At 46.3% G+C, this 21,969-nt stretch overlaps 3 non-coding genes across 3 annotated transcripts; all 3 read right to left on the reverse strand.

Annotated features, from left to right (window-relative positions):
* Window positions 1–14,147: 14,147 nt before the first annotated feature.
* Window positions 14,148–14,220, reverse strand: TRNAS-CGA (transfer RNA serine (anticodon CGA)). The gene has a single exon. It is a non-coding gene; the product is annotated as a tRNA-Ser (tRNA).
* Window positions 14,221–16,938: 2,718 nt separating this feature from the next.
* On the reverse strand, window positions 16,939–17,011 carry TRNAS-GGA (transfer RNA serine (anticodon GGA)). Its single transcript has one exon. It is a non-coding gene; the product is annotated as a tRNA-Ser (tRNA).
* A 394-nt stretch (window positions 17,012–17,405) lies between these two features.
* Window positions 17,406–17,478, reverse strand: TRNAS-GGA (transfer RNA serine (anticodon GGA)). Its single transcript has one exon. It is a non-coding gene; the product is annotated as a tRNA-Ser (tRNA).
* Window positions 17,479–21,969: the final 4,491 nt, after the last annotated feature.

The raw sequence follows: 21,969 nt of genomic DNA on the forward strand, positions 1-21,969 counted from the left end.
GATTCGAGACCCTCGTTATTTAATAAACGTGAAGGAGGTAAACTGAGGGGCCCGATACTTAGTAGTCATATCATGAGAAGCCAACAAGCACTGACATTAGGACAACATAGGAGAAATTAGTTGTGCCTAATAAATGGAATGAAGAAACGATAAATTCTTGGAAATTAAAGTGGACGAAAAAACAGCTTGCCGAAGGGGGGAATCGAACCCACAACCTTCGCATTTAGCGTGCGATGCTCTACATATTGAGCTACCGCGGCGCTGTTTCCCAGTCAACTTTCTTGGGTATTTATGTGTACTACTAAAATCCTGGTAGTGTTAGCCAGCGCCACCACTCACTGACCTTGGTGGCGGACCTGGAACGTCCTCGTTGGCCCAGGCGTCACGAGAACGTGATCTTTTTGGTTGAAGGCAACTGGTCAATAAACCCACATATGCTACCTGAAGGCATCAATGTTACCGGATTCGAGACCCTCGTTATGTAATAAACGACAAGAAAGGGGGTTAACCGAGGGGCCTGATATTTATTAGTCATATCATGAGAAGCCAACAAGCAATGACACCAAGGACAACATAAGGGAAATTAGTTGTGCTTAATAAATGGAATGAAGAAACGATAAATAATAGAAATTAAAGTGGATGAAAAAATAACTTGCCGCAGGGGGGAACCGAACCCACAACCTTTGCATTTCGCGTGCGATGCTCTACATATTGAGCTACCGCGGCGCTGTTTCCCCATCAACTTTCTTGGGTATTTATGTGTACTAGTAAACCCTGGGAGTGTTAGCCAGCGCCAGCACTCACAGACCTTGGCGGCGGACGTGGAACGTCCTCGTTGACGCAGGTGTCACGAGAACGTAATCTCTTTGGGTGAAGGCAACTGGTCAATTAACCCACATATGCTACCTGAGGGCATCAATGTTGCCGGATTCGAGCCCTAGTTATGTAATAAACGACAAGAAACGGGGTTAACCGAGGGGCCCGATATTTATTAGTCATATCATGAGAAGCCAACAAGCAATGACACCAAGGACAACATAAGGGAAATTAGTTGTGCTTAATAAATGGAATGAAGAAACGATAAATAATAGAAATTAAAGTGGATGAAAAAACAACTTGCCGCAGGTGGGAACCGAACCCACAACCTTCGCATTTCGCGTGCGATGCTCTACCAATTGAGCTTCCGCGGCTCTGTTTCCCCATCAACTTTCTTGGGTATTTTTGTGTACTAGTAAACCTTGGGAGTGTTAGCCAGCGCCACCATTCACAGACCTTGGCGGCCGACGTGGAACGTCCTCGTTGACGCAGGTGTCAGGAGAAAGTAATCTCTTTGGGTGAAGGCAACTGGTCAATAAACCCACGCATGCTACCTGAAGGCATCAATGTTGCCGGATTCGAGACCCTCGTTATGTAATAAACGAGAAGAAAGGGGTAACCGAGGTACCCGATATTTATTAGTCATATCATGAGAAGCCAACAAGCACTGACACCAAGGACAACATAGGGGAAATTAGTTGTGCTTAATAAATTGAATGAAGAAACGATAAATATAATAGAAATTAAAGTGGACGAAAAAACAACTTGCCGCAGGTGGGAACCGAACCCACAACCTTCGCATTTCGCGCGCGATGCTCTACCAATTGAGCTTCCTCGACGCTGTTTCCCCATCAACTTTCTTGGGTATATATGTGTACTAGTAAACCCTGAGATTGTTAGCCAGCGCCACCATTCACAGACCTTGGCGGCGGACGTGGAACGTCCTCGTTGCCGCAGGCGTCACGAGAACTTGATCTTTTTGGGTGAAGGCAACTGGTCAATACACCCACATATGCTACCTGAAGGCATCAATGTTGCCGGATTCGAGACCCTCGTTATGTAATAAACGAGAAGAAAGAGGGAAACCGAGGGGCCCTATATTTATTAGTCGTATCATCAGAAGCCAACAAGCACTGACATTAAGGACAACATAGGAGAAATTAGTTGGGCTTAATAAATGGAATGAAGAAACGATAAATTAATGGAAATTAAACTGGATGAAAGAACAACTTGCCGCAGGGGGGAATCGAACCCACAACCTTCGCATTTCGCGTGCGATGCTCTCGCAATCGAGCTACAGCGGCGCTGTTTCCCCATCAACTTTCTTGGGTATATATGTGCACTAGTAAATCCCTGGGAGTGTTAGCGAGCGCCACCACTCACAGACCTTGACGGCGGACATGGAACGTCCTCGTTGCCGCAGGCGTCACGAGAACGTGATCTTTTTGGGTGAAGGCAACTGGTCAATAAACCCACATATGCTACCTGAAGGCATCAATGTTGCCGGATTCGAGACCCTTGTTATGTAATAAACGACAAGAAAGGGGGTTAACCGAGGGGCCTGATATTTATTAGTCATATCATGAGAAGCCAACAAGCAATGACACCAAGGACAACATAAGGGAAATTAGTTGTGCTTAATAAATGGAATGAAGAAACGATAAATAATAGAAATTAAAGTGGATGAAAAAACAACTTGCCTCAGGGGGGAATCGATCCCACAACCTTCGCATTTCGCGTGCGATGCTCTAGCAATCGAGCTACAGCGGCGCTGTTTCCCCATCAACTTTCTTGGGTATATATGTGCACTAGTAAATCCCTGGGAGTGTTAGCGAGCGCCACCATTCACAGACCTTGGCGGCGGACGTGGAACGTCCTCGTTGCCGCAGGCGTCACGAGAACTTGATCTTTTTGGGTGAAGGCAACTGGTCAATACACCCACATATGCTACCTGAAGGCATCAATGTTGCCGGATTCGAGACCCTCGTTATGTAATAAACGAGAAGAAAGAGGGAAACCGAGGGGCCCTATATTTATTAGTCGTATCATCAGAAGCCAACAAGCACTGACATTAAGGACAACATAGGAGAAATTAGTTGGGCTTAATAAATGGAATGAAGAAACGATAAATTAATGGAAATTAAACTGGATGAAAGAACAACTTGCCGCAGGGGGGAATCGAACCCACAACCTTCGCATTTCGCGTGCGATGCTCTCGCAATCGAGCTACAGCGGCGCTGTTTCCCCATCAACTTTCTTGGGTATATATGTGCACTAGTAAATCCCTGGGAGTGTTAGCGAGCGCCACCACTCACAGACCTTGACGGCGGACATGGAACGTCCTCGTTGCCGCAGGCGTCACGAGAACGTGATCTTTTTGGGTGAAGGCAACTGGTCAATAAACCCACATATGCTACCTGAAGGCATCAATGTTGCCGGATTCGAGACCCTTGTTATGTAATAAACGACAAGAAAGGGGGTTAACCGAGGGGCCTGATATTTATTAGTCATATCATGAGAAGCCAACAAGCAATGACACCAAGGACAACATAAGGGAAATTAGTTGTGCTTTATAAATGGAATGAATTAACGATAAATAATAGAAATTAAAGTGGATGAAAAAACAACTTGCCTCAGGGGGGAATCGATCCCACAACCTTCGCATTTCGCGTGCGATGCTCTACCAATTGAGCTACCGCGGCGCTGTTTCCCCATCAACTTTCTTGGGTATATATGTGTACTAGTAAAACCCTGGGAGTGTTAGCCAGCGCCACCACTCACAGACCTTGGCGGCGGACGTGTAACGTCCTCGTTGCCGCAGGCGTCACGAGAACGTGATCTTTGTGGGTGAAGGCAACTGGTCAATACACCCACATATGCTACCTGAAGGCATCAATGGTTTCCGGATTCGAGACCCTCGTTACGTAATAAACAAGAATAAAGGGGGTAACCGAGGGGCCTTATATTTATTAGTCGTATCATCAGAAGCCAACAAGCACTGACATTAAGGACAACAGAGGAGAAATTAGTTGGGCTTAATAAATGGAATGAAGAAACGATAAATTAATGGAAATTAAACTGGATGAAAGAACAACTTGCCGCAGGGGGGAATCGAACCCACAACCTTCGCATTTCGCGTGCGATGCTCTAGCAATCGAGCTACAGCGGCGCTGTTTCCCCATCAACTTTCTTGGGTATATATGTGCACTAGTAAATCCTTGGGAGTGTTAGCGAGCGCCACCACTCACAGACCTTGGCGGCGGACATGGAACGTCCTCGTTGCCGCAGGCGTCACGAGAACGTGATCTTTTTGGGTGAAGGCAACTGGTCAATGCGCCCAGATATGCTACCTGAAGGCATCAATGTTGCCGGATTCGAGACCCTCGTTATGTAATAAACGAGAAGAAAGGGGGTAACCGAGGAGCCCTATATTTATTAGTCGTATCATCAGAAGGCAATAGCACTGATACCAAGGACAACATAGGGGAAATTAGTTGTGCTTAATAAATGGAATGATGAAACGATAAGTTAATGGAAATTAAACTGGATGAAAGAACAACTTGCCGCAGGTGGGAACCGAACCCACAACCTTCGCATTTCGCGTGCGATGCTCTACCAATTGAGCTTCCTCGACGCTGTTTCCCCATCAACTTTCTTGGGTATATATGTGCACTAGTAAATCCCTGGGAGTGTTAGCGAGCGCCACCACTCACAGACCTTGGCGGCGGACATGGAACGTCCTCGTTGCCGCAGGCGTCACGAGAACGTGATCTCTTTGGGTGAAGGCAACTGGTCAATAAACCCACATATGCTACCTGAAAGCATCACTGTTGCCGGATTCGAGACCCTTGTTATGTAATAAACGACAAGAAAGGGGGTTAACCGAGGGGCCTGATATTTATTAGTCATATCATGAGAAGCCAACAAGTTATGACACCAAGGACAACATAAGGGAAATTAGTTGTGCTTAATAAATGGAATGAAGAAACGATAAATAATAGAAATTAAAGTGGATGAAAAAACAACTTGCCGCACGGGGGAATCGATCCCACAACCTTCGCATTTCGCGTGCGATGCTCTACCAAATGAGCTACCGCGGCGCTGTTTCCCCATCAACTTTCTTGGGTATATATGTGTACTAGTAAAACCCTGGGAGTGTTAGCCAGCGCCACCACTCACAGACTTTGGCGGCGGACGTGTAACGTCCTCGTTGCCGCAGGCGTCACGAGAACGTGATCTTTGTGGGTGAAGGCAACTGGTCAATACACCCACATATGCTACCTGAAGGCATCAATGTTTCCGGATTCGAGACCCTCGTTACGTAATAAACAAGAATAAAGGGGGTAACCGAGGGGCCTTATATTTATTAGTCGTATCATCAGAAGCCAACAAGCACTGACATTAAGGACAACATAGGAGAAATTAGTTGGGCTTAATAAATGGAATGAAGAAACGATAAATTAAGGGAAATTAAACTGGATGAAAGAACAACTTGCCGCCGGGGGAAATCGAACCCACAACCTTCGCATTTCGCGTGCGATGCTCTAGCAATCGAGCTACAGCGGCGCTGTTTCCCCATCAACTTTCTTGGGTATATATGTGCAGTAGTAAATCCCAGGGAGTGTTAGCGAGCGCCATCACTCACAGACCTTGGCGGCGGACATGGAACGTCCTCGTTGCCGCAGGCGTCACGAGAACGTGATCTCTTTGGGTGAAGGCAACTGGTCAATTCACCCACATATGCTACCTGAAGGCATCAATGTTGCCGGATTCGAGACCCTCGTTATGTAATAAACAAGAATAAATGGGGTAACCGAGGGGCCCTATATTTATTAGTCATATCATGAGAAGCCAACAAGCAATGACACCAAGGACAACATAAGGGAAATTAGTTGTGCTTAATAAATGGAATGAAGAAACGATAAATAATAGAAATTAAAGTGGATGAAAATACAATTTGCCGCAGGGGGGAATCGATCCCACAACCATCGCATTTCGCGTGCGATGCTCTACCAATTGAGCTACGGCGGCGCTGTTTCCCCATCAACTTTCTTGGGTATATATGTGTACTAGTAAATCCCTGGGAGTGTTAGCGAGCGCCATCACTCACAGGCCTTGGCGGCGGACGTGGAACGTCCTCGTTGCCGCAGGCTTCACGAGAACGTGATCTTTTTGGGTGAAGGCAACTGGTCAATACACCCACATATGCTACCTGAAGGCATCAATATTGATGGATTCGAGACCCTCATTATGTAATAAACAATAGAAAGGGGGTAACCGAGGGGCCCGATATTTATTTGTCATATCATGAGAAGCCAACAAGCACTGACACCAAGGACAACATAGGGGAAAATAGTTGTGCTTAATAAATTGAATGAAGAAACGATAAATATAATAGAAATTAAAGTGGATTAAAAAACAACTTGCCGCAGGTGGGAACCGAACCCACAACCTTCCCATTTCGCGTCCTAAGCTCTAACAATTGAGCTACCGCGGCGCTGTTTCCCCACAACTTTCTTGATTAGTTATGTGTACTAGTAAATTCCTGGTAGTGTCAGCCAGCGCCACCACTCACTGACCTTGGTGGCAAACGTGGAACGTCCTCGTTGCCGCAGGCGTCACGAGAACTTGATCTTTTTGGGTGAAGGCAACTGGTCAATGCGCCCAGATATGCTACCTGAAGGCATCAATGTTGCCGGATTCGAGACCCTCGTTATGTAATAAACGAGAAGAAAGGGAGTAACCGAGGAGCCCTATATTTATTAGTCGTATCATCAGAAGGCAATAGCACTGATACCAAGGACAACATAGGGGAAATTAGTTGTGCTTAATAAATGGAATGATGAAACGATAAATTAATGGAAATTAAACTGGATGAAAGAACAACTTGCCGCAGGGGGGAATCGAACCCACAACGTTCGCATTTCGCGTGCGATGCTCTTGCAATCGAGCTACAGCGTCGCTGTTTCCCCATCAACTTTCTTGGGTATATATGTGCGCTAGTAAATCCCTGGGAGTGTTAGCGAGCGCCACCATTCACAGACCTTGGCGGCGGACGTGGAACGTCCTCGTTGCCGCAGGCGTCACGAGAACTTGATCTTTTTGGGTGAAGGCAACTGGTCAATACACCCACATATGCTACCTGAAGGCATCAATGTTGCCGGATTCGAGACCCTCGTTATGTAATAAACGAGAAGAAAGAGGGAAACCGAGGGGCCCTATATTTATTAGTCGTATCATCAGAAGCCTACAAGCACTGACATTAAGGACAACATAGGAGAAATTAGTTGGGCTTAATAAATGGAATGAAGAAACGATAAATTAATGGAAATTAAACTGGATGAAAGAACAACTTGCCGCAGGGGGGAATCGAACCCACAACCTTCGCATTTCGCGTGCGATGCTCTCGCAATCGAGCTACAGCGGCGCTGTTTCCCCATGAACTTTCTTGGGTATATATGTGCACTAGTAAATCCCTGGGAGTGTTAGCGAGCGCCACCACTCACAGACCTTGACGGCGGACATGGAACGTCCTCGTTGCCGCAGGCGTCACGAGAACGTGATCTTTTTGGGTGAAGGCAACTGGTCAATAAACCCACATATGCTACCTGAAGGCATCAATGTTGCCGGATTCGAGACCCTTGTTATGTAATAAACGACAAGAAAGGGGGTTAACCGAGGGGCCTGATATTTATTAGTCATATCATGAGAAGCCAACAAGCAATGACACCAAGGACAACATAAGGGAAATTAGTTGTGCTTAATAAATGGAATGAAGAAACGATAAATAATAGAAATTAAAGTGGATGAAAAAACAACTTGCCTCAGGGGGGAATCGATCCCACAACCTTCGCATTTCGCGTGCGATGCTCTACCAATTGAGCTACCGCGGCGCTGTTTCCCCATCAACTTTCTTGGGTATATATGTGTACTAGTAAAACCCTGGGAGTGTTAGCCAGCGCCACCACTCACAGACCTTGGCGGCGGACGTGTAACGTCCTCGTTGCCGCAGGCGTCACGAGAACGTGATCTTTGTGGGTGAAGGCAACTGGTCAATACACCCACATATGCTACCTGAAGGCATCAATGGTTTCCGAATTCGAGACCCTCGTTACGTAATAAAAAAGAATAAAGGGGGTAACCGAGGGGCCTTATATTTATTAGTCGTATCATCAGAAGCCAACAAGCACTGACATTAAGGACAACAGAGGAGAAATTAGTTGGGCTTAATAAATGGAATGAAGAAACGATAAATTAATGGAAATTAAACTGGATGAAAGAACAACTTGCCGCAGGGGGGAATCGAACCCACAACCTTCGCATTTCGCGTGCGATGCTCTAGCAATCGAGCTACAGCGGCGCTGTTTCCCCATCAACTTTCTTGGGTATATATGTGCACTAGTAAATCCCTGGGAGTGTTAGCGAGCGCCATCACTCACAGACCTTGGCGGCGGACGTGGAACGTCCGCGTTGCCGCAGGCTTCACGAGAACGTGATCTTTGTGGGTGAAGGCAACTGGTCAATACACCCACATATGCTACCTGAAGGCATCAATATTGCCGGATTCGAGACCCTCGTTATGTAATAAACAATAGAAAGGGGGTAACCGAGGGGCCCGATATTTATTTGTCATATCATGAAAGCCAACAAGCACTGACACCAAGGACAACATAGGGGAAATTAGTTGTGCCAAATAAATTGAATGAAGAAACGATAAATATAATAGAAATTAAAGTGGATTAAAAAACAACTTGCCGCAGGTGGGAACCGAACCCACAACCTTCCCATTTCGCGTGCTAAGCTCTAACAATTGAGCTACCGCGGCGCTGTTTCCCCACAACTTTCTTGATTATTTATGTGTACTAGTAAATTCCTGGTAGTATCAGCCAGCGCCACCACTCACTGACCTCGGTGGCGGACGTGGAACGTCCTCGTTGCCGCAGGTGTCAGGAGAACGTAATCTCTTTGGGTGAAGGCAACTGGTCAATAAACCCACGTATGCTACCTGAAGGCATCAGTGTTGCCGGATTCGAGATCCTCGTTATGTAATAAACGAGAAGAAAGGCGGTAACCGAGGTACCCGATATTTATTAGTCATATCATGAGAAGCCAACAAGCACTGACACCAAGGACAACATAGCGGAAATTAGTTGGGCTTAATAAATGGAATGAAGAAATGATAAATTATTATAAAGTGGACGAAAAAACAACTTGCCGCAGGTGGGAACCAAACCCACAACCTTCGCATTTCGCGTGTGATGCTCTACCAATTGAGCTTCCTCAACGCTGTTTCCCCATCAACTTTCTTGGGTATATATGTGCCCTAGTAAATCCCTGGGAGTGTTAGCGAGCGCCACCACTCACAGACCTTGGCGGCGGACATGGAACGTCCTCGTTGCCGCAGGCGTCACGAGAACGTGATCTCTTTGGGTGAAGGCAACTGGTCAATAAACCCACATATGCTACCTGAAGGCATCAATGTTGCCGGTTCCGAGACCCTTGTTATGTAATAAACGACAAGAAAGGGGGTTAACCGAGGGGCCTGATATTTATTAGTCATATCATGAGAAGCCAACAAGTTATGACACCAAGGACAACATAAGGGAAATTAGTTGTGCTTAATAAATGGAATGAAGAAACGATAAATAATAGAAATTAATGTGGATGAAAAAACAACTTGCCGCAGGGGGGAATCGATCCCACAACCTTCGCATTTCGCGTGCGATGCTCTACCAATTGAGCTACCGCGGCGCTGTTTCCCCATCAACTTTCTTGGGTATATATGTGTACTAGTAAAACCCTGGGAGTGTTAGCCAGCGCCACCACTCACAGACCTTGGCGGCGGACGTGGAACGTCCTCGTTGCCGCAGGCGTCACGAGAACGTGATCTTTGTGGGTGAAGGCAACTGGTCAATACACCCACATATGCTACCTGAAGGCATCAATGTTTCCGGATTCGAGACCCTCGTTACGTAATAAACAAGAATAAAGGGGGTAACCGAGGGGCCTTATATTTATTAGTCGTATCATCAGAAGCCAACAAGCACTGACATTAAGGACAACATAGGAGAAATTAGTTGGGCTTAATAAATGGAATGAAGAAACGATAAATTAATGGAAATTAAACTGGATGAAAGAACAACTTGCCGCCGGGGGGAATCGAACCCACAACCTTCGCATTTCGCGTGCGATGCTCTAGCAATCGAGCTACAGCGGCGCTGTTTCCCCATCAACTTTCTTGGGTATATATGTGTACTAGTAAATCCCTGGGAGTGTTAGCGAGCGCCATCACTCACAGACCTTGGCGGCGGACGTGGAACGTCCTCGTTGCCGCAGGCTTCACGAGAACGTGATCTTTTTGGGTGAAGGCAACTGGTCAAAACACCCACATATGCTACCTGAAGGCATCAATATTGATGGATTCGAGACCCTCATTATGTAATAAACAATAGAAAGGGGATAACCGAGGGGCCCGATATTTATTTGTCATATCATGAGAAGCCAACAAGCACTGACACCAAGGACAACATAGGGGAAATTAGTTGTGCTTAATACATTGAATGAAGAAACGATAAATATAATAGAAATTAAAGTGGATGAAAAAACAACTTGCCGCAAGTGGGAACCGAACCCACAACCTTCCCATTTCGCGTGCTAAGCTCTAACAATTGAGCTACCGCGGCGCTGTTTCCCCACAACTTTCTTGATTAGTTATGTGTACTAGTAAATTCCTGGTAGTGTCAGCCAGCGCCACCACTCACTGACCTTGGTGGCGGACGTGGAACGTCCTCGTTGCCGCAGGCGTCACGAGAACTTGATCTTTTTGGGTGAAGGCAACTGGTCAATACACCCACATATGCTACCTGAAGGCATCAATGTTGCCGGATTCGAGACCCTCGTTATGTAATAAACGAGAAGAAAGGGGGAAACCGAGGGGCCCTATATTTATTAGTCGTATCATCAGAACCCAACAAGCACATACATTAAAGACAACATAGGAGAAATTAGTTTGTTCTTAATCAATGGAATGAAGAAACGATAAATTAATGGAAATTAAACTGGATGAAAGAACAACTTGCGGCAGGGGGGAATCGAACCCACAACCTTCGCATTTCGCGTGCGATGCTCTTGCAATCGAGCTACAGCGGCCCTGTTTCCCCATCAACTTTCTTGGGTATATATGTGCACTAGTAAATCCCTGGGAGTGTTAGCGAGCGCCACCACTCACAGACCTTGGCGGCGGACATGGAACGTCCTCGTTGCCGCAGGCGTCACGAGAACGTGATCTTTTTGGGTGAAGGCAACTGGTTAATGCGCCCAGATATGCTACCTGAAGGCATCAATGTTGCCGGATTCGAGACCCTCGTTATGTAATAAACGAGAAGAAAGGGGGTAACCGAGGAGCCCTATATTTATTAGTCGTATCATCAGAAGGCAATAGCACTGATACCAAGGACAACATAGGGGAAATTAGTTGTGCTTAATAAATGGAATGATGAAACGATAAGTTAATGGAAATTAAACTGGATGAAAGAACAACTTGCCGCAGGTGGGAACCGAACCCACAACCTTCGCATTTCGCGTGCGATGCTCTACCAATTGAGCTTCCTCGACGCTGTTTCCCCATCAACTTTCTTGGGTATATATGTGCACTAGTAAATCCCTGGGAGTGTTAGCGAGCGCCACCACTCACAGACCTTGGCGGCGGACATGGAACGTCCTCGTTGCCGCAGGCGTCACGAGAACGTGATCTCTTTGGGTGAAGGCAACTGGTCAATAAACCCACATATGCTACCTGAAAGCATCAATGTTGCCGGATTCGAGACCCTTGTTATGTAATAAACGACAAGAAAGGGGGTTAACCGAGGGGCCTGATATTTATTAGTCATATCATGAGAAGCCAACAAGTTATGACACCAAGGACAACATAAGGGAAATTAGTTGTGCTTAATAAATGGAATGAAGAAACGATAAATAATAGAAATTAAAGTGGATGAAAAAACAACTTGCCGCACGGGGGAATCGATCCCACAACCTTCGCATTTCGCGTGCGATGCTCTACCAAATGAGCTACCGCGGCGCTGTTTCCCCATCAACTTTCTTGGGTATATATGTGTACTAGTAAAACCCTGGGAGTGTTAGCGAGCGCCATCACTCACAGACCTTGGCGGCGGACGTGTAACGTCCTCGTTGCCGCAGGCGTCACGAGAACGTGATCTTTGTGGGTGAAGGCAACTGGTCAATACACCCACATATGCTACCTGAAGGCATCAATGTTTCCGGATTCGAGACCCTCGTTACGTAATAAACAAGAATAAAGGGGGTAACCGAGGGGCCTTATATTTATTAGTCGTATCATCAGAAGCCAACAAGCACTGACATTAAGGACAACATAGGAGAAATTAGTTGGGCTTAATAAATGGAATGAAGAAACGATAAATTAATGGAAATTAAACTGGATGAAAGAACAACTTGCCGCCGGGGGAAATCGAACCCACAACCTTCGCATTTCGCGTGCAATGCTCTAGCAATCGAGCAACAGCGGCGCTGTTTCCCCATAAACTTTCTTGGGTATATATGTGCAGTAGTAAATCCCTGGGAGTGTTAGCGAGCGCCATCACTCACAGACCTTGGCGGCGGACATGGAACGTCCTCGTTGCCGCAGGCGTCACGAGAACGTGATCTCTTTGGGTGAAGGCAACTGGTCAATTAACCCACATATGCTACCTGAAGGCATCAATGTTGCCGGATTCGAGACCCTCGTTATGTAATAAACAAGAATAAATGGGGTAACCGAGGGGCCCTATATTTATTAGTCATATCATGAGAAGCCAACAAGCAATGACACCAAGGACAACATAAGGGAAATTAGTTGTGCTTAATAAATGGAATGAAGAAACGATAAATAATAGAAATTAAAGTGGATGAAAATACAATTTGCCGCAGGGGGGAATCGATCCCACAACCATCGCATTTCGCGTGCGATGCTCTACCAATTGAGCTACGGCGGCGCTGTTTCCCCATCAACTTTCTTGGGTATATATGTGAACTAGTAAATCCCTGGGAGTGTTAGCGAGCGCCATCACTCACAGACCTTGGCGGCGGACGTGGAACGTCCTCGTTGCCGCAGGCTTCACGAGAACTTGATCTTTTTGGGTGAAGGCAACTGGTCAATGCGCCCAGATATGCTACCTGAAGGCATCAATGTTGCCGGATTCGAGACCCTCGTTATGTAATAAACGAGAAGAAAGGGGGTAACCGAGGAGCCCTATATTTATTAGTCGTATCATCAGAAGGCAATAGCACTGATACCAAGGACAACATAGGGGAAATTAGTTGTGCTTAATAAATGGAATGATGAAACGATAAATTAATGGAAATTAAACTGGATGAAAGAACAACTTGCCGCAGGGGGGAATCGAACCCACAACGTTCGCATTTCGCGTGCGATGCTCTTGCAATCGAGCTACAGCGTCGCTGTTTCCCCATCAACTTTCTTGGGTATATATGTGCGCTAGTAAATCCCTGGGAGTGTTAGCGAGCGCCACCACTCACAGACCTAGGCGGCGGACATGGAACGTCCTCGTTGCCGCAGGCGTCACGGGAACGTGATCTTTTTGGGTGAAGGCAACTGGTCAATACACCCACATATGCTACCTGAAGGCATCAATGTTGCCGGATTCGAGACCTTCGTTATGTAATAAACAATAGAAAGGGGGTAACCGAGGGGCCGATATTTGTTTGTCATATCATGAGAAGCCAACAAGCAATGACACCAAGGACAACATAGGGGAAATTAGTTGAGCTTAATAAATGGAATGAAGAAATGATAAATTTATGGAAATTAAAGTTGACGAAAAAATAACTTGCCGCAGGTGGGAAGCGAACCCACAACCTTCGCATTTCGCGTGTTGCTCTACAAATTGAGCTACCGCGGCGCTTATTCCCCATCAACTTTCTTGAGTATTTATGTGTACTAGTAAAACCCTGGGAGCGTTAGCCAGCGCCACCACTCACAGACCTTGGCGGCGGACGTGGAACGTCCTCGTTGCCGCAGGCGTCACGAGAACGTGATCTTTTTGGGTGAAGGCAACTGGTCAACACACCGACATATGCTACCTGAAGGCATCAATGTTGCCGGATTCGAGACCCTCGCTATGTAATAAACGAGAAGAAAGGGGGTTATCCGAGGGGCCCGATATTTATTAGTCATATCATGAGAAGCCAACAAGCACTGACACCAAGGACAACATAGGGGAAATTCGTTGTGCTTAATAAATGGAATTAAGAAACGATAAAAAATAGAAATTTAAGTGGATGATAAAACAACCTGCCGCAGGTGGGAACCGAACCCACAACCTTCGCATTTCGCGTGCGATGCTCTACCAATTGAGCTACCGCGGCGCTGTCTCGCAATCAACTCACTTGGGTATTTAGGTGTGCTAGTAAACCCTGGGAGTGTTAGCCAGCACCAAAACTCACAGACCTTGGCGGCGGACGTGGAAGGTCCTCGCTGACGCAGGCGTCACGAGAATGTGATGTTTTGGGGTGAAGGCAACTGGTCAATTAACCCACATATGCTACCTGAAGGCATCAATGTTGCCGGATTCGAGACCCTCGTTATGTAATAAACGAGAAGAAAGGGGGTTAACCGAGGGGCCCGATATTTATTAGTCATATCATGAGAAGCCAACAAGAACTGACACCAAGGACAACATAAGGGAAATTAGTTGTGCCTAATAAATGGAATGAAGAAACGATAAATAAGGGAAATTAAAGTCGATGAAAAAACATCTTGCCGCAGGTTAGAACCGAACCCACACCCTTCGCATTTCGCGTGCGATGCTCTACCAATTGTGCTAGAGCTGCGCTGTTTCCCCATCAACTTTCTTGGGTATTTATGCGCACTTGTAAACCCTGGGAGTGTTAGCCAGCGCAACCACTCACAGGCGTTGGCGGCGGACGTGGAAAGTCCTCGTTGCCGCAGGCGTCACCAGAACGTCATCTTTTTGGGTGAAGGCAACTGGTCAATAAACCCACATATGCTACCTGAAGGCATCAATGTTGCCCCGATTCGAGACCCTCGTTATGTAATAAACCAGAAGAAAGGGAGTTAACCAAGGGGCCCGATATTTATTAGTCATATCATGAGAAGCCAACAAGCACTGACACCAAGGACAACACAGGGGGAAATTAGTTGTGCTTAATAAATGTAATGAAGAAACGATAAATCATTAGAAATTAAAGTGGATGAAAAAACAACGTGCCACAGGTGGTAACCGAACCCACAACCTTCGAATTTCGCGTGCGATGCTCTAAGAATTGAGCTACCGCGGCGCTCTTTCCCTATCAACTTTGTTGGGTATTTATGTGTGCTAGTAAACCCTTTGAGTGTTAGCCAGCGCCACCGCTCACAGACCTTGGCGGCGGACGTGGAACGTCCTCCTTGTCGCAGGCATCACGAGAACGTCATCTTTTTGGGTGAAGGCAACGGGTCAATGAACCCACATATGCTACTTGAAGTCATCAATGTGGCCGGATTCGAGACCCTCGTTATGTAATAAACGATAAGAAAGGGGGTTAACCGAGGGGCCCGATATTTATTAGTCATATCATGAGAAGCCAACAAGCACTGACACCAAGGATAACATAAGGGAAATTAGTTGTGCCTAATAAATGGAATGAAGAAACGATAAATGATTGAAAAAAAGAGGATGAAAAAACAACTTGCCCCATGTTAGAACTGAACCCACAACGTTCGCATTTCGCGTGCCATGCTCTACCAATTGAGCTACCGCGGCACTGTACCCCATCAACTTTCTTGGGTATTTATGTGTGCTAGGAAACCCTGGGAGTGTTAGCCAGCGCCACCACTCACAGACCTTGGCGGCGGACGTGGAACGTCCTCGTTGACGCAGGCGTCACGAGAATGTGATGTTTTGGGGTGAAGGCAACTGGTCAATAAACCCACATATGCTACCTGAAGGAATCAATCTTGCCGCATTCCAGACCCTCGTTATGTAATTTACGAGAAGAAAGGGGGTTAACCGAGGTGCCCGATATTTATTAGTCATATCATGAGAAGCCAACAAGAACTGACACCAAGGAGAACATAAGGGAAATTAGTTGTGCCTAATAAATGGAATGAAGAAACGATAAATAATGGAAATTAAAGTGGATGAAAAAACAACTTGCCGCAGGTTAGAACTGAACCCACAACGTTCGCATTTCGCGTGCGATGCTCTGCCAATTGAGCTACAGCGGCGCTGTTTCCCCTTCAACTTTCTTGGGTATTTATGTGTACTAGTAAAACCCTGGGAGTGTTAGCCAGCGCCACCACTCACAGACCTTGGCGGCGGACGTGGAACGTCCTCGTTGACGCAGGCGTCACGAGAATGTGATGTTTTGGGGTGAAGGCAACTGGTCAATAAACCCACACATCGTACCTGAAGGCATCAATGTTGCCGGATTCGAGACCCTCGCTATGTAATGAACAAGAAAGGGGGTTAACCGAGGGGCCCGATATTTATTAGTCATATCATGAGAAGCCAACAAGAACAGACACCAAGGACAACACAGGGGAAATTAGTTGTGCTTAATAAATGGAATGAAAAAACGATAAATTAATGGAAATAAAGTGGATGAAAAAACAAATTGCCGCAGGTTAGAACCGAACCCACACCCTTTGCATTTCGCGTGCGATGCTCTAGCAATTGAGCTACAGCGGCGCTGTTTCCCCATCAACTTTCTTGGGTATATATGCGTACTAGTAAACCCTGGGAGTGCTAGCCAGCGCAACCACTCACAGACCTTGGCGGCGGACGTGGAAAGTCCTCGTTGCCACAGGCGTCACGAGAACGTCATCTTTTTGGGTGAAGGCAACTGTTCAATAAACCCACATATGCTACCTGAAGCCATCAATGTTGTCCCGATTCGAGACTCTCGTTATGTAATAAACGAGAAGGAAGGGAGCTAACCAGGGGCCCACATATTTATTAGTCATATCATGAGAAGCCAACAAGCACTGACACCAAGGACAACATAGGGGAAATTAGTTGGGCCTAATAAATGGATCGGAGAAACGATAAATTAATGGAAATTAAAGTGGATGAAAAAACAATTTGCCGCAGGTGGGAACCGAACCCACAACCTTCGCATTTCCCGTGCGATGCTCTACCAATTGAGCTACCGCGGCGCTGATTCCCCATCAACTTTCTTGGGTATTTATGCGTACTAGTAAACCCTGCTAGTGTTAGCCAGCGCCACCACTCACAGACCTTGGCGGTGGACGTGGAAAGTCCTCGTTGCCGCAGGCGTCACGAGAACGTCATCTTTTTGGGTGAAGGCAACTGTTCAATAAACCCACATATGCTACCTGAAGCCATCAATGTTGTCCCGATTCGAGACCCTCGTTATGTAATAAACGAGAAGGAAGGGAGTTAACCAAGGGCCCAGATATTTATTAGTCATATCACGAGAAGCCAACAAGCACTGACACCAAGGACAACATAGGGGAAATTAGTTGGGCCTAATAAATGGATTGGAGAAACGATAAATTAATGGAAATTAAAGTGGATGAAAAAACAATTTGCCGCAGGTGGGAACCGAACCCACAACCTTCGCATTTCCCGTGCGATGCTCTACCAATTGAGCTACCGCGTCACTGTTTCCCCATCAACTTTCTTGGATATTTATGTGTACTGGTAAACCCTGGGAGTGTTAGCCAGCGCCACCACTCACAGACCTTGGCGGTGGACGTGGAAAGTCCTCGTTGCCGCAGGCGTCACGAGAACGTCATGTTTTTGGGTGAAGGCAACTGGTCAATAAACCCACATATGCTACCTCAAGGCATCAATGTTGCCGGATTCGAGACCCTCGTTATCTAATAAACGAGAATAAAGGGGGTTTACCGAGGGGCCCGATATTTATTAGTCATATCATGAGAAGCCAACAAGCACTGATACCAACGACAACATAGGGGAAATTCGTTGTGCTTAATAAATGGAATTAAGAAGCGATAAAAAATTGAAATTAAAGTGGATGATAAAACAACCTGCCGCAAGTGGAAACCGAACCCAAAACCATCGCATTTCGCGTGCGATGCTCTACCAATTGAGCTACCGCGGCGCTGTCTCCCAATCAACTTACTTGGGTATTTATGTGTGCTAGTAAACCCTGGGAGTGTTAGCCAGCGCCAACACTCACAGACCTTGGCGGCGGACGTGGAAGGTCCTCGTTGACGCAGGCGTCACGAGAACGTGATCTTTTGGGGTGAAGGCAACTGGTCAATAAACCCACATATGCTACCTGAAGGCATCAATGTTTCCGGATTCGAGACCCTCGTTATGTAATAAACGAGAAGAAAGGGGGTTAACCGAGGGGCCCGATATTTATTAGTCATATCATGAGAAGCCAACAAGCACTGACACCAAGGACAACATAAGGGAAATTAGTTGTGCCTAATAAATGGAATGAAGAAACGATAAATAATGTAAAAAAAGTGGATGAAAAAACAACTTGCCGCAGGATAGAACCGAACCCACAACCTTCGGATTTCGTGTGCGATGCTCTACCAATTGAGCTACCGCGGCGCTGTTTCCCCATCAACTTTCTTGGGTATTTATGTGTACTAGTAACCCTGAGGTTTTAGCCAGCGCCACCACTCACACACCTTGGCGGCGGACGTGGAATGTCCTCGTTGACGCAGGCGTCACGAGAACGTAATCTTTTGGGGTGAAGGCAACTGGTCAATAAACGCACATATACTACCTGAAGGCATCAATGTTGCCGGAATCGAGACCCTCGTTATGTAATAAACGATAAGAAAGCGGGTTAACCGAGGCGCCCGATATTTTTTAGTCATATCATGAGAAGCCAACAAGCACTGACACCAAGGACAATATAGGGGAAATTAGTTGTGCCTAATAAATGGAATGAAGAAACGATAAATAAATGGAAATAAAAGAGGATGAAAAAACCACTTGCCACAGGTTGGAATCGAACCCACAACCTTCGCATTTCGCGTGCGATGCTCTACCAATTGAGCTACCGCTGCGCTGTTTGCCCATCAACTTTCTTGGGTATTTATGTGTACTAGTAAAACCCTGGGAGTGTTAGCCAGCGCCACCATTCACAGACCTTGGCGGCGGACGTGGAACATCCTTGTTACCGCAGGCGTCACGAGAACGTGATCTTTTTGGTTGAAGGCAACTGGTCAATAAACCCACAAATGCTACCTGAAGGCATCAATGTTGCCGGATTCGGGACCCTCGTTATGTAATAAACGACAAGAAAGGGGGTTAACCGAGGGGCCCGATATTTATTAGTCATATCATGAGACGCCAACAAGCACTGACACCAAGGACAACATAGGGAAAATTAGTGCTTAATAAATGGAATGAAGAAAGGATAAATTAATGGAAATTAAAGTGGATGAAAAAACAACTTGCCGCAGGTGGGACCCGAACCCACAACCTTCGCGTGTGATGCTCTACCAATTGAGCTACCGCGGCGCTGTTTCCCCATCAACTTTCTCGGGTATTTATGTGTACTAGTAAACCCTGGGAGTGTTAGCCAGCGCTACCACACACAGACCTTAGCGGCGGATGTGGAAAGTCCTCGTTGCCGAAAGCGCCACGAGAACGTGATCTTTTTGGCTGAAGGCAACTGGTCAATAGACCCAAATATGCTACCTGAAGGCATCAATGTTGCCAGATTCGAGACCCTCGTTATGTAATTTACGAGAAGAAAGGGGGTTAACCGAGGGGCCTGATATTTATTAGTCATATCATGAGAAGCCAACAAGCACTGACACCATGGACAACATAGGGGAAATTCGTTGTGCTTAATAAATCTAATGAAGAAACGATAAATTAATATAAATAAAGTGGATGAAAAAACAACCTGCCGCTGGTGGGAACCGAACCTACAACGTTCGCATTTCGCGTGCAATGCTCTATCCATTGAGCTACCGCGTCACTGTTTCCCCATCAACTTTCTTGGGTATATATGTGTGCTAGTAAACCGTGGTAGTGTTAGCCAGCGCTACCACACACAGACCTTAGCGGCGGATGTAGAAAGTCCTCGTTGCCGAAAGCGCCACGAGAACGTGATCTTTTTGGCTGAAGGCAACTGGTCAATAAACCCAAATATGCTACCTGAAGGCATCAATGTTGCCGGATTTGAGACCCTCGTTATGTAGTAAACGAGAAGAAAGGGGGTTAACCGAGGGGCCCATATTTATTAGTCTTAACATGAGAAGCCAACAAGCACTGACACAAAGGACAACATAGGGGAAATTAGTTGTGCTTAATAAATGGAATGAAGAAAGGATAAATTAATGGAAATTAAAGTGGATGAAAAAACAACTTGCCGCAGGTGGGACCCGAACCCACAACGTTCGCATTTCGCGTGTGATGCTCTACCAATTGAGCTACCGCGGCGCTGTTTCCTCATCAACTTTCGCGGGTACTTATGTGTACTAGTAAACCCTGGGAGTGTTAGCCAGCGCTACCACACACAGACCTTGGCGGCGGATGTAGAAAGTCCTCGTTGCCGAAAGCGCCTCGAGAACGTGATCTTTTTCGCTGAAGGCAACTGGTCAATAAACCCAAATATGCTACCTGAAGGCATCAATGTTGCCGGATTCGAGACCCTCGTTATGTAATAAACGAGAAGAAAGGGGCTTAACCGAGGGGCCCGATATTTTTTAGTCATATCATGAGAAGCCAACAAGCACTGACACCATGGACAACATAGGGGAAATTCGTTGTGCTTAATAAATTTAATGAAGAAACGATAAATTAATATAAATAAAGTGGATGAAAAAACAACTTGCTGCAGGTGGGAACCGAACCCACAACCTTCGCGTTTCCCGTGCGATGCTCTACCAATTGAGCTACCGCGGCGCTGTTTCCCCATCAACTTTCTTGGGTATTCATGTGTACTAGTAACCCTGGGAGTGTTAGCCAGCGCCACCACTCACACACCTTGGCGGCTGACGTGGAACGTCCTCGTTGACGCAGGCGTCACGAGAACGTGATCTTTTGGGGTGAAGGCAACTGGTCAATAAACCCACATATGCTACCTGAAGTCATCAATGTTGCCGGATTCGAGACCCTCGTTATGTAATAAACGAGAAGAAAGGGCGTTAAACCGAGGGGCCCGATATTAATTAGTCATATCATGAGAAGCCAACAAGCACTGATACCAAGGACAACATAGGGGAAATTAGTTGGGCCTAATAAATGGAATGGAGAAACGATAAATTAATGGAAATTAAAGTGGATGAAAAAACAATTTGCCACAGGAGGGACCCGATCCCACAACCTTCGCATTTAGCGTGCGATGCTCTGCTAATTGAGCTACCGCGGCGTTGTTTCCCCATCAACTTTCTTGGGTATTTATGTGTACTAGTAAACCCTGGGAGTGTTAGCCAGCGCCACCGCTCACAGACTTTGGAGGCGGACGTGGAACGTCCTCCTTGCTGCAGGCGTCACGAGAACGTGATCTTTTTGGGTGAAGGCAACTGGTCAATAAACCCACATATGCTACCTGAAGGCATCAATGTTGCCGGATTCGAGACCCTCGTTATGTAATAAACGATAAGAAAGGAGGTTAACCGAGGGGCCCGATATCTATTAGTCATATCATGAGAAGCCAACAAGAACTGACACCAAGGACAACATAAGGGAAATTAGTTGTGCCTAATAAATGGAATGAAGAAACGATAAATAAGGGAAATTAATGTCGATGAAAAAACAACTTGCCGCAGGTTAGAACCGAACCCACACCCTTCGCATTTCGCGTGCGATGCTCTACCAATTGTGCTAGAGCGGCGCTGTTTCCCCATCAACTTTCTTGGGTATTTATGCGTACTAGTAAACCCTGGGAGTGTTAGCCAGCGCAACCACTCACAGACCTTGGCGGCGGACGTGGAAAGTCCTCGTTGCCGCAGGCGTCACCAGAACGTCATCTTTTTGGGTGAAGGCAACTGGTCAATAAATCCACATATGCTACCTGAAGGCATCAATGTTGTCCCGATTCGAGACCCTCGTTATGTAATAAACGAGAAGAAAGGGAGTTAACCAAGGGGCCCGATATTTATTAGTCATATCATGAGAAGCAAACAAGCACTGACACCAAGGACAACAT

This window comes from Dermacentor variabilis, chromosome 9 (genome assembly GCF_050947875.1).
Source record: "Dermacentor variabilis isolate Ectoservices chromosome 9, ASM5094787v1, whole genome shotgun sequence".
Lineage (NCBI taxonomy): Eukaryota > Metazoa > Arthropoda > Arachnida > Ixodida > Ixodidae > Dermacentor > Dermacentor variabilis.